This window comes from Alnus glutinosa, chromosome 10 (genome assembly GCF_958979055.1).
Source record: "Alnus glutinosa chromosome 10, dhAlnGlut1.1, whole genome shotgun sequence".
Classification (NCBI taxonomy): domain Eukaryota; kingdom Viridiplantae; phylum Streptophyta; class Magnoliopsida; order Fagales; family Betulaceae; genus Alnus; species Alnus glutinosa.
Genome location: NC_084895.1, coordinates 19,334,809 through 19,353,342, shown reverse-complemented (window position 1 = coordinate 19,353,342; position 18,534 = coordinate 19,334,809).

Genomic DNA, 18,534 nt, shown 5'->3' with positions numbered 1-18,534 from the left:
AAAACCCAAGACAAGCGCTAAAGGTTTAATCTAGTAGCAGCCTTAAGAATTAGAAAGATCGATGAAACGAAACAACACAAGCACAAGCGGTTGCATTTAATTTCGTCGGGTGTTCTTCCTAACATTAATAATTTCTGACGCAGCAAATCATTAAATCTTAGTTGCTTCATAAATTAGAGGGATCAAATAATTACGAATTTGATATCTAACCCAGCAGTAAATTGCAACGAATAATAAACTAATAGGTCTCCTAGTAATTAAACGAGACAATCATGAAAATAGACACAGAAGAATATCTGATACTCAAAGCATAAATTAAATAATAAAAACAAATTAGATCTCACAATTTTATTGATTCTGAGGCTTCTGTTTCCTTCGACCAATTATGAAAGTTTAGCCGCGCAGGGCCATGATTAAAACTAAAAAGTTAGAGAAGAGGGAAAAAGGATGATGATTTCTAGTCTGATGATCTCCCACTTTATACACATTCATCCACCATATTAGAAGCCTACAAAATCTCCTAAAAATATGCTAAAGCTTATCCCTTATCTTCTAAAGATATTATAAAGCTTATCACTTATCTTTTAACGATATTCTAAAACTTATCCTAAAATAACAATATCCAAATCTGACTAAGTAAGGAAAATATTAAAAATAAAATAAAGTCCTAATATAACTAGGAAGGTGGTATTTTTAGCTGGACTTTCGTGCACAAGATCTAAAAACTTCCATAAATAGACTGCTTATTAGAACGTTAACTTTAAGCTCGATTTCGACCTTGATGCAATCAGTATCTCTCAAAACGCAAAACATGAAAGTTGTAGATCTTTTCTGGGTGTTTCATAGCATCTTGAATCATCTCAATTGGATCTCAGATGAGAGAGTTATTCCCAGATTACGAAGTGATGTCGAAACTGTCCAAAATCCCCCAATTATCTTTGTTTTGCATTTAACGCCTCTATTGCATCCTAAATCAAAATAAAAGAATAATGAGTACATTTAGGCACCAAATAAGGATAAAAGACTAAACATTAAGGGAGAAAAATATGACATTTTGCATTCTCATCAGTTAGCTTCCATGGGGGGCATCAATTTTGCATCGGACCACTGCATTTATATGACATCGACTATAATTTTGTATTTCCACCAGTATATCATCCTTCCATAACATCATCAATCCACCCCCTTTACCATGGCAATACACCATAAAACAATGGCCAAATCCGAGCTTGATACGAACTATTGCAGCCCACTTCTGTAACATCTTGGTTTCCATCAGGAAAACCAAGTTGGGATGCTTAGCCCTCACTAGTTGGTGAAGGGAGCGAACTGTCCGGGGGTTCCCAAGCCCCCGGCAGTTCCAGCTTAGAACAATCATGGCAAACGGCGGGGTTGGCTACCAACCTCCTCTTGGACCCTCTGGTCATCCCCCCCTGACTTCCTGCCTTTCTTTGCATTGTCCTCCTCGTCTTCCTCTTCTTCATCTATCAGCTTTCTTTTTCCTGCCAAGCCACTTTGATTTTCATGGGATTTATTCAAATCAGTTGATGGTCGTGATCATTTCAAATCTGGTTTTGAAACAGCCGGGGACTTCCAGGGGTTTTCTTTACTTGTTGTCACACTGTCTTACCTGATAAGCCCTTGAGTGGATGGGAAGACCCCTGCTGACCATTGCTGAGAGAAGTTCCCTTTCCAACACGTGGAAAGTATGTGTTTGTTACCGGGTCCTTTTCAAACTGGACCTCATCACCCTCCTACAGACTATGCCAAACCATTTTATTCTGACCCACATCCCATTGGCCCACATACTTTTGGGGCAAGTTTCCACAAACTGTTGGGCTGGTATTCTGAGATTGCCCAAATTGAAAAAAGTCTATCTTGACTTCCTTTCCTGGCTTCCACGTCCTCTCCTTTTCACTACCGTTATTGGAAAGTTTCGAATCACATTCTTTTATCTCCCTGACTTCCAGCATATCCTCTACATGCATTCCTTCTGGAGAAAATGGATCCCCTAATTCTTGCCTCCCTAGACTTGATCCGTTTGCTAGTTTCATGGGCTCTATTAGGTAAGAATCTGCAACATTAATTCCCCCCCAAGAATTCAGCTCATGATCCTTTTCTGGTTCCTCCTCCGCATAGCTAGGGTTTGTGCCCATACTATCCGACGCACCGCCGTCTCCGGACCCATCTTCCTGAGAATTCTCCACAACTATGCTCCAGGATGTCATAACTGGCCGCGCCCGCTGGTGGTCACCAACATTTCCATCTCCAAAATATCTTCCGGGTCTAGCCTCCCCTCATACCCCTCTCCGTACTGGGAACATGACGCGTAACCAAGGGCCATAAGGTTCCGCCTCCTGGACCAAGTTTCGATGGCTACCTTCTCTACGACATCCAATATTTCCATGCAGAATAACCCCACATCGATAGCAGAAATTAGGTAGCTTTTCGTTTTTAAACGCTATCCATAACGATCTTCCAGGAACATGCAACATCCTTCCTCTCGCCAACGATTTCTTTAGGTCCACCCGGATTTTAACCTTAAGGTATTCTCCCTATCCCGGCTCATCCTCGAGAACGTCAACGTCCTCTACTATGCCCACAGAGGACCCTATTTTCTTCCATGTATCCTTGCTCAAACACGCCAGCGGCAGGTTGTACATAGGGACCCAGAAGGACGCATGCTCAAACTGCATCGCTACCGAGGGCGTGAGCCAATGGAATTCCTCAAGTGCAACCAGGTTTCCATCAAAGATCCAAGGCCTGCCCTCCAATATTCGTTTCTTATCCCCTTCTTCCTCAAACTCGGCTATAAACTTATTACCACCGATTACTTGAAAAGAAACCGAACCCACAGGACGCCATATGCGAAGCAATAGGGCCCGAAAATAATCCTTCGGAACTATACGGTCTGCCATCAACTTCACCAGAGGTTCCAATTCCGAAATATTCATAGACACCCCTTCATTCTCATCCTCAGTGAGAGAAAACTTCCCCCACCTCTCCGACAACTCCTCAGCCATGATTGCTTCAAGATAGAGAAAGAAATGCTAGACACTGAAAAAAACTCCAAGCCCAATAGAAAACCAGACTGGAGGCCACCAGCTTCACCGCTAGGTTTTCAGAGAGAAAAAAAAAATGCTACGGGAAGGTCCTACCTCCTTTTATTTTGGTTAGTCTAATTTGACACAAGGTGGTAGTATGGAAGGCCCCAATGTCACTTTTTAAAGTTTGGAGGTGTATGCGCAAAATGGGTGATAGTTTAAAGAGTTATAGTATATTTTTTCCTAAATAAAACTTTTTTTAAGGCAATACACACAAACAACAATTGAACCTTTCGAGTGTAGACGAAATCTTATAAGAATTACTCATTTGGAATCTTATGAAACCTAGACTAAGGGAAAATATTCCCTTTCCTAACTAAGAAAGAACAAGCCATACCACTTAACTTATTATTTATCACACTCGATGAAAAGTTACTATTTTATAACATCTCTCCATTTAAATAAAGGGAAAAATATTATATATATATATATATATATATATATATATATATATATCCCTCTAACAACTGATTTTAAAATAGTCCCCTAAATTTTAAAATATGTTAAAGTGATCCATCAAACTATCAAGGTGTGCCAAAACATTTGTTTAAAAAAAAGGGAGGGTGGATTAATTTTTTTTTTTTTTTAAAAAAAAGCTCTTTTTTCGGATAAATACAAAATCAATCCCTGTAATTGGCCTAAATTACAAATCGCTCCCTATGGTATTCAAATAAGGGAAAAATCCAAAATCAGCCCCTTGATTGACCTAATTTATAAATCGCTCCATGTGGTATTAAGGTGAATTCAGAAATCCATGTGGTTGGCATAATTTATAAATCACTCCCTAAAGTCAAATCCTTTTAAAAATTTAACCGATTCCGTTAGTTGCCACGTCAAAGCCAATAAGATGACAACACATGGTATTCTTAATAAAAAAAAAACTATAAATATATAAAAAAAATATATAAAAAACTAAACAAATAATTAATAATTTTTTTAAAAAAATTGAAAAAATAAAAGGGGTGGCAACCCAACAAGGAATGGCTTGGCCACACACAGCCAATGGAGGTACCACGCGCCACCCCAGACGTGGCCAGGGGTGGCATGCGGTCACCCCCAAAGGGATCTAGGTGTGGCCTGAAGGCCACCTCCACAATGTTGGGGTGGCTCGTAGGCCGCCCCCAAAGGTGGGGGTGGCATTCAGGCAACCCCTAGATTCCCTTGGGATGGCCTGCCAGCCACCCCTTGATCCCTTTAGGGGTGGCCACATGCCACGATAAGCCACCTCTGAGGTGGCACGCAACAACCCCCATTGGCTAAGGGTGGCCATAGTTAATAGTCACCCCCCCCCCCCCCCCCTTTCTTTTCTTTTCTTTTTTTAATTAATGCTCCGTTTGTTTAGGCGTAAAATGGTTTCCGTCGTAAAATAGTTTCGGAGAAGTCATTTTTCAGAAAAATATTTTCCGTCGAAATCATTTTTCGGTGTTTGGCGCGTATGAAAAATTACAAATATTTTTTATATTTTAATTTAATTATATTAATTTAAAAAAAATTAAATTTTATTCACAAAATAAAAAAATATTAATATAAAATAATATAAAAATATTTTTTAAAATTTGGCATATACAAATTCCGGCAAAAGTTGCCGGAATCCGGCCATTTTCGTCAGATACCGGCGAACTTTGCCGGAATCCGGCCATTTTTGCCGGATTCCGGCGAACTTTGCCGAAATCCGGCACAAAACGGCCGAATCCCAGCCAGTTGACCGGAAACCGGCCGTCCTGGCTGGAGATTCGGCCAGAACAGCCGAATCCGGCCAGATGCTGGGGGTCCGACCGTTCTGGCCGGATCCAGCCTCTCCGGCCAGTATCCCGGCCAGACGGCCGGATCCGACTAGGATTCCGGCCAGATGACTGGATCTCCGGCTTTCTGGCCGAATCCGGCTAGTTAGCCGGAGATCCGGCCGTTCCGGCCAGTCTAGCCGGAATCCGGCATGATATCCCCGGAATCCGGCGACATCTGCCGAACGTCCCCGGATTCCGGCTTAATTTGTCGAATTCCGGCACTGACCGGAGTCGGAATCTGACTTGTCAAAATTCGGCAATAGTCAACTGCTTGAACGTAAAGGTCGACTACGTTGTTTAAAAAAGAATCGACTGCATCTACCATTTACGGAAAATGATTTACGCTTTTAAAAAGCGTAAATCATTTTCCAAAATTTATTAAGCATTTTTGGTCAAACGGAAATCATTTTCCGGTTGACCATTATTTTCGCCCCTACCAAACACCGGAAAATACCGAAACCATTTTCCAGAGATCATTTTACGCCGAAACAAACGGGGCATAAGAAATTTTAATTTTTCAAAGTTTTTTTGATTTCTTTAACTTTTTAGATTTCTTTTTTAAAAAAAAAAAATAATAATTAATTTTTTATTTTAGTTTTTAAGATAAGAAGGGTATTATCAAAGAGGTCCTTTTGGCACGTACACCTTAGTAGTCTCAAGGGGCACAATAGGACACTTGAAAATTCAGGGTGCTATTTTAAAATCGGTTGTTAGTTCTGACCGCTTTTTTATATTTTTCCCTTAAATAAAACTTTTTTTAATGCAATGTTTTCCAAAACAAAATGTTTATGTTGCATGAGCACTGGACTAATACATTTTTCCCAATTTAAAGTATGTCAAGTATCTTACTTCGTCCATGTTGATTTATTCTATTTGCTTCAATGTCTCTTTCTGGTTTGCAAAACTCCATTGTCTTCTATAGTTTTTATTTTCAATAAATATAGGCTTTTGAGTAGTATCTTTAATATAAAGCACATTTCTAGATTTTTCAAATTTGATATGTTCTTGTACGACGTGCTTACCATGCTTCTCGAGCTAACATTTCCAAACCTTTTGAATGTGTTCTTTGACATAATATATCATAATTCTTTAATCATCCCTCTTCACTTGTATATTGAAAGTAATTGAATTCATACAAGTATACTTTCGTTTGGCTAAAACTCACATATTAGCACAAATATTGCCTTGAACCTTTTGCTATAACCAATAGTCACTTTACTCTAGACCGGCCATACTAGTTAATATAAGAACTATTAACTAACACTTTTTTCAATAAAAGTACTTTACAAATAAGTCAATTCATAACTATTAAAACTTTTGCTCTAACCAAAAGTCACTTTAATTGCATATATATATATATATATATATATATATATATCATTTTGAATTAAACTTATAATAAATAAGTTTCTAAAGCTTGAGACAATCAATGGCTACGAAATGTGTTAGAAAACTTAGGTTGATTATGATGGAATTGCTTATCCTTATTCTTCTTGGTGCGCAAGCCAATGACCTTGCCCCTACCTCATTATCTCCATCTTCATCTCTCATCATCTCTCCTTCTTCCTCTGAACTTGATAATCATGGAGAGATACACCTGTGCCTTACACTTGGAATTTGTCATTGTTCACATCTTAAAACCACATGGCCTCGCCCTGACGCTACATATGAACCTTGTATTGCTGCTACTTTTTTTCGCTGCTTCAAACATATCAAGATTTTTGAAGACCCAATTATGATTCCTATCATTTTTAATTGTGTCAAAACCAAGTGCGAACCATTACATGAGAAAAGGACACATATGGTACGTTGTTTGTTGAAGTGTTTCTATAAGCATGTCGCGAGCCCCTCAGATGTCATTTACCTGCAGAATCCTTGAGTTTCAACTTTTGATATGGTAAAGAAGTTCTAACTACTCTCTCTCTCTCTCTCTCTCCATATATATATATTAATTGAAGCAATGCAGATCAAGATCTGATAAGCATTGAATGTTTACATTCAAAGCCCTTGGATTCACATATGTTAAACCTTAGTTTGTATTGTAAATATAATGTTTTGTTATTTTTAGTGTTTTATCTTATTTTTAGGTCATAATGGAAAACACAAGCAAAATCATTGAAGTTAGGCCTAAAATAAATCAACGAGGCTGAAGAATATCAAGTGTAGATTGAACTGAAGAAATCAAAGGCAATTGAGCGCCAAAAAAGTCAATCGATCTTAGTGTTGATCGATCTCCAAAAGGTGGCGATTGAGCACCACCTTATCTTCCAGAAGCATCAAATATCTTCAGATGCTGACATATTTTTTATGTGGTGGAAATTAATTTGACAACATTCTTTTGGGTGTGCGACAAACCCAAGAGAGTGAATGTATGTACCTTTTTTGTTAGTTTTTAGTTTTCTTATATATATATATATATATATATATATATAGTGTAGTGCAACTTTTAGTTACTTTTCCAAAGAGCTTTCTTAGATTATTTTTTTTAGCTTTAGTTCTATTTCATGTATCTTTTAGTTTATTTTTTCAATAGCTTGGATTTATAGATAGATGCAATTTTTCTTAGTGTAATTTCCAAAGATGTAGTCTTTAGTCAGTTTTTAGTTTTCTTTTTCAATTCTCCAGTGTTTTGAAAGAAGGCAGGAGCATGATCCATAGTTCCAAAGTGCTCTAGGAAATGGTTTTCTCTTCTTCTATAAAAGAATCTTGATATAATTCTTGATGTAATTCTTTCTAAATACCATGGTTTGATTATGTTTCTCCTAAGTTTTTCTAAATATATATAATGATTGTGTAGCCTAGAGGATTGCAAAACTTTTGTTAATTGTTCTTAAAGTTTATATTTATTCATGAAGAAAAGTTTATCTTGTCTATGAGAATTCTTTGATTCTTGAATAAAATCGAATGTTTCCTTTTTCTATGATTGAGGGAACGACGGCTATGCAATGATGCTTTTTGATATAAGTTCCAGTATGCTTATTAGAGGGATTTTATAGGGCATGCTAGGGAACACGAATTACTCCACATCTTTGTAGTTTAAATGCATTTCATTATAGTGTAGTTTTAAGTGGTGAACGATTGGTGCGAAACTAAGATGCCTTATCATTATTCCCTAACCAAAGTATTTTCATGTCTTATGTATGCTTATTAGAGAGATTTTTTAAGGCATGCTAGGGAATATGAATCATTTCACAAGTAGATGTTAGGTGAACGATTAATGTAAAACTAAGATGTCTTATCATTATTTCCTAACCAAAGTATTTTCATGTCGAGGTCGTCATATGGTTGACAACCATTACGCGCTCATATTATGCATATAAAGAGAATCCATGTGTGAGACATAAATCTGCCAGTGGTATGTAGTTTGGATGAAATCAATTCCCTATACTTCTCCTTCTACCTTTATCTTTACTTTTTTTCTTTAGTTTTAAATTCATAAACAAAATAAATATATTTTCCTGAATTGAATTGGATAAAGTCCTAAATACTTCATAATCAAACAACCACTATAGTAATTGAGGTTCGACACCCTTTCTATAGTCCTATTCTGTAAAGATTCGTTTATTGCGAGTGGTTATAAATTTAAAATCCACATTGTCGAAGAAAACCAACCGTCGGTAATCAATGGCAGATTGTGTCTCACACATGAATTTTCTTTATATGCATAATACAAGCGTATAATGGTTGTCAATCACACGACGACCTCGATATGAAAATACTTTGGTTAAGATAATGATAACCCATCTTAGTTTCACATTAATCATCCACCTAACATCTACTTGTGAAACAATTTATGCTTCCTAGCATGGACTATAAAACTCCCTAATAAGCATACATATTTCAAGAACATACTTTGGTTAGAAAATAATGGTACGACATCTTAGTTTCACACAAATCATCGTCCACGTAAACTTACACTACAATGAAATGCATTTTTTAAACTACAAAGATGTGGAGTGATTCATGTTCACTAGCATGCCCTATAAAATGACTCTAATAAGCATACTTGAACCTATGTCAAAAAGCATCATTGCACAGCCATCGTTCCCTCAATCACAAGAAAAGGAAACGTTTGATTTTATTCAAGAATCAAAGAATTCTCATAGACAAGATAAACTTTTCTCCATGAGTAAATATAAACTTTAAGAACAATTTCAAGGCTACACAATCATTATATATATATATATATATATATATATATATATATATATATATATATATATATATATATATATATATATATATATATATTCAGAAAAACTTAGGAGAAACACAATCCAACCATGGTACTCAGAAAGAATTACATCAATAACCTATAGAAAATTAGTTACTCATAAAGGATTTGGGAATCTCTAATAGAAGAAAAGAAAACCATTTCCTAGAGCATTTTGGAACTATGAGACATGCTTCAGCCTTCCTTCAGAACAAAAATAAAATAAAGGAAAGCTAGAACGGAAACTAACTAAAAAGAAATTAACAATCTACATCTTTGGAAAATGAACTAAAAAGGATGCATCTTATATATAGTGGAAAATAAAAGTAAAAAGATACATTAAATAAAACTAAAACTACTCTAAATAAAATGAACTACAAGCTCTCTGGAAAACTAAACTAAAGTTGCACTACACTCCCCCTTTTTACATCACGGTTGCCTTCTCTTTTATAGAGAAGAAGTTATAAACAAATATTAAGGGAAGGGGATTTTCAGCTGCACAACCAAAAGGAGTCGTCATTCATTTTTCCACCGCATAAAAAATGTGTCGACATCAGATTTCCACCGCACAAACAAATGCCGTCATTTTTTCAAATATTTGACACTTATGGAAGATAAGGTGGCACTCAATCGCCACCTTTTGGCGATCAATCGTAGGAACTATCAATTAACCACTTTAGGCACTCAATCGACTACAATTTGGCAGTGATCAATCTCCAGCTTTCCTTAATGCATTTATGGCCTAACTTCAACGATTTTGTAGTGTTTTCCATTAGGACCTAAAAATAAGATAAAACACTAAAACATAACAAAACATTATATTACAACACAAACTAAGGTTTAACATATGTGAATTAAAGGGCTTTGAATGTAAACATTCAACGCTTATCAACTTTTAATTTTCAATTTATGGGAACTTGGGGACTCACTTGTTTGTCTATGTAAACATGACAACGGCATCATCTTTACACAGACCATGATGCAAGAATAGAGGCGAAAATCCTTTCGCTAATTTTAATGGTTTATGAACCGTCTACTGGGAGCTTAATGCTTGACTCTAGGAGAGCAAGCCTTATCTTTATATTTGTTTCTATGTGTTTGTTTTTATAGTGTATTATTGACAATGTTTAATTATGTGTGAATTTAGTGCCACTTATGGCATATATATTTGGTACACCTAGTGTGTACATGGTATGTATAATTAAACCATTCTCTAAATTATCTTTATCGTTATGAGGTAATTCAGTTAGCCCACTAGCATTATGTGGTTTATTCCTAGTATTTAAAAGAAAAAAATATATATTCCGTTGTGAGATTGTATATCTGATGTAGTAGCGTCACGTGGAAATCAGAGGTTTCCACTTACGGTTTTGCTAGTTCAAAATCTAGGGCATTACAATAATACCCCGAACATTAATTAGGGTTAAGTACACTCTAATTATAACTTAAAGATGCTAGGTTTGTTCTCAATCGATAAAGTGTGAGATTTTCGTTTTAACAATTTTTGTGCTTGCTGAATGTTCAAGTATGACATTAAACGTTCGATGTCAAATCCCCTAGTGGGATGTCGAACGTTCGCTTGTATCCCTAGACCCAAGTGTTTGATAGTACAGCCAAACATTCGATTAAAACCCTAAGATTGTTGGTCTGATTGTAGCCTAAACATTCAATGCTTGCAGTATTTGAAAATCAAATGGTTCAATCTTATCCTCAACTTCTCACGCCTATAAATAGGACCTTTACAACCCCTAAGCCCCATTTCGGTTTTCTCTAGTTTTAAAACCATAGTAAGAGTGAGAGAATGATTTGGAGAGAGAATGAGCTCTCTTAGTCTCTTCTTCTTCAAGAAGGTAACTTTCTTAGTCTAACTTTGTTTTCATTAGTGTTATTAGTTTTGTATCTCTCTATTTAACTACTGTTTAGTTCTATTTTCGTAGCTTAGTCCATTAGCTTGAGGTTTAGCTAGGACTTTTGGTTTGAGATAGGTTTCTACGAGTGACCAAACATTCTAACTTATTCCGAACGATCGACGACGACACCGAACGTTCGATGTCTTCAAACATTCGATACTCTGATAGAATGCCTGATCTTGGCGGGTTAGGGTTTTAAAATGCTTGATTAAGGTTTCATTAGGATTTTTAGTATGGGTTATGTCTAATATTAGAGTGTGGCTTGCAGATTCGTGAAGTTGAGCTTTGAGATGTCTGGGTTTGAGGATAAGTGTTCGAGGTAAGTAAAAATCACTATGGAATTATAAATAAAATTTATGCATGATGTTGCAAATAAAAACTGAAGATATTCTTATGGCATATGAGGTTTTATGTTTTTGAGGTTTTATATTTTTTGAGGTTATATATTTTTCATATATTTGTAATTTTAGGTTTAATATTGAAAATAAATATTGACTTCTAATTTAACCAAGTATGTGTGTTTGTGTGCAACAAAATATCTTAAATGCGGAATTTAAATAAGACAAGATATTTGTTACGAAGTGAAAACTCTATGAAGAGAAAAACCACTCCGGGACAGCCAAACCCAGGAACTCCACTATCCAAAAACAAAGCTAGTTACAAGACACTTGTACTCACATAACCTTATGCAGTAGTCATATCTTTAACTCTGACACGAAACCTATCGTGAAAGCTTTCCAACCAGATCTCCAACCTGAAAGGGGTTTTTTATGGATTCCTTTACCTTATGGCCGACCCCTAAGATAGACTTCACACGAACTATTGAGCACACACCAGCAACGGCTTAAAAGCTCGCAGATCTTCGATTCTCCCTAAACACCCTCTCAAAGCTAAGAGAATTCAATATCGAATTTTGTACAATTGACAAGCCTAGGGCCCTCTATTTCTAGGCTTACAAAAAACCTAAATCTGCTGAGATTCGGACTCTGGCTATCGAGCGTCCGTACAGAAGTTAGCCACATCCGGACTGTCTTCTGTGATTGCCTTTCAAAAATAGCACAATTCTATCCTTACTAAGTCCACGTCCGGACGGCTTGGCCGAGCGTCCGGGCGGTCTTTGCTATAAATCCTTTTTGAGTTCGAAAGGAACACAGGAATATTCTGAAATGCTGGACAGCGTCTGGACTTGTTGCCAAGTCGTCCGAACGACTTGCAGAGACTTCCCAAACAGTGTCGACTTCTGAAATCCAACTCCGTGTTAAATGATGATTGACCTAGCTTCCGGACGGTGTTGCTTTATCATCCAGACGTCTTCAACGTAATCTGCTAGACACTGCGGGGCATCCAGACGCCTTCAAAGGCTCATCCGAACAGTTGCACAGGAACCAGTTGATTTGGCTTGGAATATGCAAGGAATCTTCATGGACATCTTTTAAAAGCTTTTGATCAGTCACATGCTTTGATTTGAACACTGTCTGAATACATGAAGATTCTGAATTGAAAACCGACTATCCTGTTAATTTGCAACCATTACATAAAGTGTTTTTTGTTATCCAGAATGTAGCCAACATAAAATACTAACAAATATTTTTTATTAAATTATTTTTTGTGGGTATTTCTGTCTTTAAACGAAATTTAATGTCTAAAAATAGAATATTCCAACCGATTTAACAAGATTCCCAAACAACGGGGGGTTTTGGTAAGTAAATTGTAATTCGATGCGGTCGGGTGGTGAGAGTCTCAGTTCGTGGGGGCATATTAACAAAGGTTGATAGTTCATGCGGGAAAAAGGAATTACCCCTAAGTTTAAACTCAAATGTTTTAAGTACCTAAAAGTGAAATTGTTCTAAAACCATGCATTGTTTTATAACATACAATCTCAATATGATATTCCTCAAACACTCTCAAAAACCTTCAAAAAGTGTATGGTATTATGAAAAGTCATTTTGAGTCTATCAATGGCTTATTTCATGGTTTACTTTCATTTGATGTTTACTTATTAAGTTGTGGACTTACGTAATTGCTACGATTTCGACCTATGAAACACCTTAATGTTTTGCGATTTAGCAAGTTCTAGATCTAGTTGGAGCTTAGAGTCTTTCATCATACTTGGATGTGGAGCGTAAGCCGTAGGCAGTTTGATTGTATTTCGGTATTCATGGATCTTAGTATTGTATTTTGTGATAAGTTAGCAGTTGTTATCTTTTATTGATTTTGGGTTGTAATTGTTAAGAGATATTATAATAAGGTATTAATTATAGCTCAAGTCATTGTTTTCTGTTTTCCACTATTTTATTCACTTTGATAAATGTAAGATGGTATTATTCCCAATTAATTACAAGTAAATTGGTTTTGGAATAACTGCAACAACTTTCCAAGTCAATTATTCTGATTAATTAAAGGGTAAATACCTTATTGATACCTATGGTAAGGGCCATAATCAAACGCCTGCCTCGGTTTCAAAAACTATCATAGGTGGTACATGTCGTTAATCGAAATACTTACTTGGCACTTCTGTCTAGATTCCATCCATTTTTTTTTATAACCATCCACACCACCCCCTTAAAATGGTGACACCTGTTCCTGGTTGCCACATATTTTAGCTAAGTCAAAATATCCTCCTGCGTGGCCGTGCATCATAAGGGATACTTATGCTTTTAATGGCATATAGGTTGCAACAAATAATAATAAGAAAAAAGTACCTATATTTTATATATAAAAAATAAATAAATAAAAACCATGAAAAAAAAAAAAAAAAAAAAAAAAAGGAACAAGAAATTGGGGGTGGCCGGTCACCTCAATTTTGGCCAATGGGTAGCTCAAGCTATCCCCTATGGCTAGCCACGAGGTGAATGTAGCTCCCCGCACAAATACCCAAACATTTACAAAATTAAACCAAAAGAGAATCAACCCAAAATTCTTCCACCTAAAAAATTCTTCATAAAAATATAAAATGCTTTCTTTTGTTAATAAAATTTAAGTCACTTAATACGATCGCCATGCTCCATGGAACATTCGAAGAAACCCTAGCACAAATGTTCGAATTCCTTTCATGAACATTCGATGGTTTCTCTAGCTGATGCAGCCATTATCCTTATCTTCTTGACGAACGATCGACATTTCATTTCCACGAATGATCATTCTTAGTACCACTAACGTTCAATGACGTGGTGTACTATGTGTCAGAATGTACATCCCACGCCTTTGTCATGTACATCAGATCATATGTCGAACAATCGAATCGTACAACAAACATTCAAGTAACCCTAAATAGTACATGAATGTTCAAGCCATACGTATTGAACGTTCAACATGTGGCAAATCAGCTCATCCTTATCCTCTGCACCCTATAAATACCTCGTTCCCCTATGTCTTCCATGCACCATTTTCTTCCATGCATCATATTGACTCCATTTCTTGATAGGGAGAATTTCTATAGAGAGGAAGGAGTTTTGAGGATAATCTACCCTTACTAAGGTAAACCTTGATTCCTGACTCATCTTTCATATTGTTAATATTCTATCCTTATGAGTTTTGTGTTATTGCAAGTTTTAAGCATGCAAGAATTATAGATTATCATTTTTAAAGAAAATGATTTTTCTAGACAAAAGTATAAGCTCACTTTTAATTTTCATAATTCATCATGTTGATATGTTTTAAAATGTTCTTTTTAGGCTATTAGAAGTTTTGGTTATGAGTTATTACGTTTTGGATAGAATACCATAAGTTTTTCATGCATTTTGGTACCATTAAACATTTCACAGCCTTGAACGAACGTTTGAGACCCATGGATTGAACAATCGATTCTAACGGCCAAATGTTCGAAGATGCCCAAAATCATTGAATTAGGGTTTTAATTATAGTTTAAGGGATTATGTGTATAGGTTATATTTTTAGTGGTTATTTACTATGTTAGGGTGTGTTTCGCAATAGTGAGAACCTGAAATGTTCGAGCTTATGGATGAGCAGAAGAGGTAAGTAAATACTTACAAACTAGTTTCATTCTTTTATGTGATATGTCAGCTGACTAAGCATACCTTATTTCTTTAAATGATATGTCTTAAGCATGTTAAATTTCCATAATATTCTTATAATTGATTCGAGACAAGTATTACTTATTTTAGAATAAATAAACCATATTACTTACATCATATGACATGGTACATCGGTATGTACAGCAGAACAGCCATGGGCTTACTTGAAATCGAAGGATTAAAGATGTAATACCCTACAATTATAAAATAAAAATAACAAGTAGTTAACTGTTATAAATTCTGTTGTATAAAAATAATACATGTATTGTTAAATTTATCCAACTAGTGCCCTAAAATATTTTTTCTAAAAATCAAAACAAATAAATATTTTTGTCTATACTCGAACGTTCGAAGTGTCTTTGGAATATTCGAAGTAGGCCCCTCATAACTCAAAAGTTCGAAGAATCTCTAGAACGTTTGAGGAAAAACCCTAGGACCGTTGGTCTGACAGTACACTGAACATTCAACCCTGCCTGAAAAGCAATTTTAATTTACTATCCACACCATCCAACCTTATCCACTCCAAACCTACGCCTATTAAATCACCTCACACGCCCTTCAGACTTCACTCATTCCAATGCATCCTAGCCACCCCATTTCTTGAGAGAGAGATTCTAAAGAGAGAAGGATGTGGTTTTGGTGTTGTTCTATCTTCATTAAGGTAAGCCTTGAATCTTAAACTCGCTTGTCATGTTGTTGGTTCTTTTCATGTGATTCACCATGCTTTTTATAAGTCTTAAACAGACCATGAAGAGGTCATGATTTATCCCTCTTAAAAGGAAATAGTTTTCTAAAAGGTTGGAAATTTGCTCTCATATTTTATGAACTCTCACGTTGATATGGTTTAACATGTTTTTATAGAGTTATTATAAGCTTTGATTTAACTTGATTGTAATTTCGGTAGGAGTTTTGACCTAATGTTCACTGTATTTGACCAAACGTTTGACCATTGACCAATCGAACGCTCGACCTCAATAATGAACGTTCAATAGTGAGAAAAAATGGATAATTAGGGTTTTAATAATATATGAGATTGCCTAGGTTGTATTACGTGATTGGGTTAGAACTCTTGTTATATTATGCTTAATAATAGGATGTAGTTTGCAGTAGTGGGAGTTCAAGATGATTGAGTCCATGGATGAATGTTTGACGTAAATAAATGCTTACGAAACTGAGCGTACGATATGTCAACGGACTGAACATGCTCTACTTTTATAAATGATATTTCCTAAGCCTACTAAATTTATGACATGTTTAGCTTGTTTTGAATGGATAAATGCGTATGCATGATTTTTTTAAAAATAAATGAGCAATATTTGCATCGTATGACATGGTACACCAGTATGTGCGGTATTATGGACAAGGACTTACTATTATACGGGTTTGACCCTATGGTCACAGAGATTTATGTTTATGTTTGACTTTGGATCCAATGGTTGTTTTATGATGGGCGCACCAGGTACGGATGCGTTTACTGTTACGGCTTTACTAGTAGCGTGGGCTACTCGAGGTCAAACTTGATCGGACTGCTAGTATATGATGGTATGCGTACAATATTCAGGGCATCGGTGTTGTATTACAAGTCCATCGGGATAGCGCCAACCCTACCAATGAGGTGTTAAGGGCTTAAATAGACCATATAGAGGATAGATATGATTAAATGAATATAGACATATACAATATGATTTCCTCATCAAAATAATAGTGATTGTTAACGGAATTATGACTCGTCACTTTTTAAAAATAAATTATACTTTAATGGCATCATAACGGAGACAATACACGTTATATTTGTGAAAAATTCATTTCTAATATTCCAAGGTTATGCTCTGTCCATTAAGGATTAGTGCGTAATTGGTTTTGTAATAATTTGCTTACCAAGTCGTGGACTTACACAATTATTTCTCTTCAACTTTATAAAACCTTGGTATTTTGCATATTAGCAAGTTACCAGGTGGTAGAGTGAGAAATTCACTAGGATGAAGATGCCAAGCGAATGGCTCTTATTGCCAAGCTGGGTAATTTGTAGTTAACTATTATTTTATACTAATGTCTGTTTGGGGCTCTAAGCCTATGATTAAGGTTACATAATTCTATTTTAAAGGTTTATTGTTAAAAATATCATATCAATTTATTATGCTTTCCGCTTTAGTATACTTTGATTATTGAAATAGCGTAGTGAAATTAGCTAATTACCAGTTAAGTTGTTGATGACACTATGAGTAATGATGAGTGTCAAATATTGTGTATTTGGACACCTTGATTTACATTAGTTAGACCTTTGCCCTTGTTGTTTTCTGATGTTTTGGTTAGTTTTTGTGTTTTTGTGTTTTGTAGGTCAATAAGAGAGGAATGGCAAATTTCATGAGGAAATGCTTGAAAATTCGGAAGTCCTAGAGAGTCGATCGATCGAACTTAAAAGTTGATCGATCGAATTTAATTCGATCAATCGACTTTTTCCAGAACTGACTGTTGCAGAAGCGCGCCAGAATGCCCAATCAGGAGCTTCTCCATGACAAAAAGCAGTTCTCCCTCTTATTTTTGCAGCAGAACACGTTGGTTTCGTGACCTTGGTTGTCTCTAGCAAAAGAGGAACCCTAGAGGGGGTTAGAGGAGTTATTTTACATGGGTTTCTAACCCTAATTTCCTTCTATAAAGCCATAGCCATGCCTCCTTGTTGGAGGGCAATTCTGAGAGCAGTAGCTAGGTTTAATTTCGTGCATTTTGTAGTTTATTTCAGTAGCTCTTTTCTTTAGACATTTGTCTTTGTAAAGCTTTTCTTCTATTTTCATGTTTGTTCTTCAAGTTTTTGTGGTGTTCTTAGTCATGGGAGGCTAGAACTCTCAACTAAGGTTGAGGATGAAACCTCTCCATTGATGACACTCACACTCTTGTAGTACTACTTGCACATTTAATGCTATATCATTATGTTGTTCAAGTTCCATTCATTTAATGCTTTATCTTTTGCAATGAATGTGGTTGGTGGTAGAAATGGGACATTTAATGTGTTTCAATCGATGGATACATTGTTTTATCGGTTTGAAAGATGATATCCATTGTGATTTATTCTTTGAATGGATATAATGAATGATTTTATTTCAAATGGGTACTCTTTGTGATTTATCTTTGAGTTGGATTCATTTAATGGTTCTAAGGTTTATGGTTGAGAAACTTGAATGACACCCTAAGCTTAAAGTTCTTTGGGTGTTCAAGTAGAAACCAAGAGTGTGAGTTGTTGGATTTGGTTTGGTGAATTCCTTAGCCTTAGTCCATTTTTACATATTTCATTTCTTCCTCTTTAACTTAGCATTTTTTGTGCATGTTTAACCCTCAAACTCTTGGAACTAGATTAGAATGAGGTTCATTAAGCAAAACACTAACTTTTGACCATTTTCCTGTGGATTCGACCTCGCACTTGCACACATTATATTGCAAACAATTCGTGCGCTTGCAAGTACTCTTTTAAACTCACAACAAGTAACAATCCAA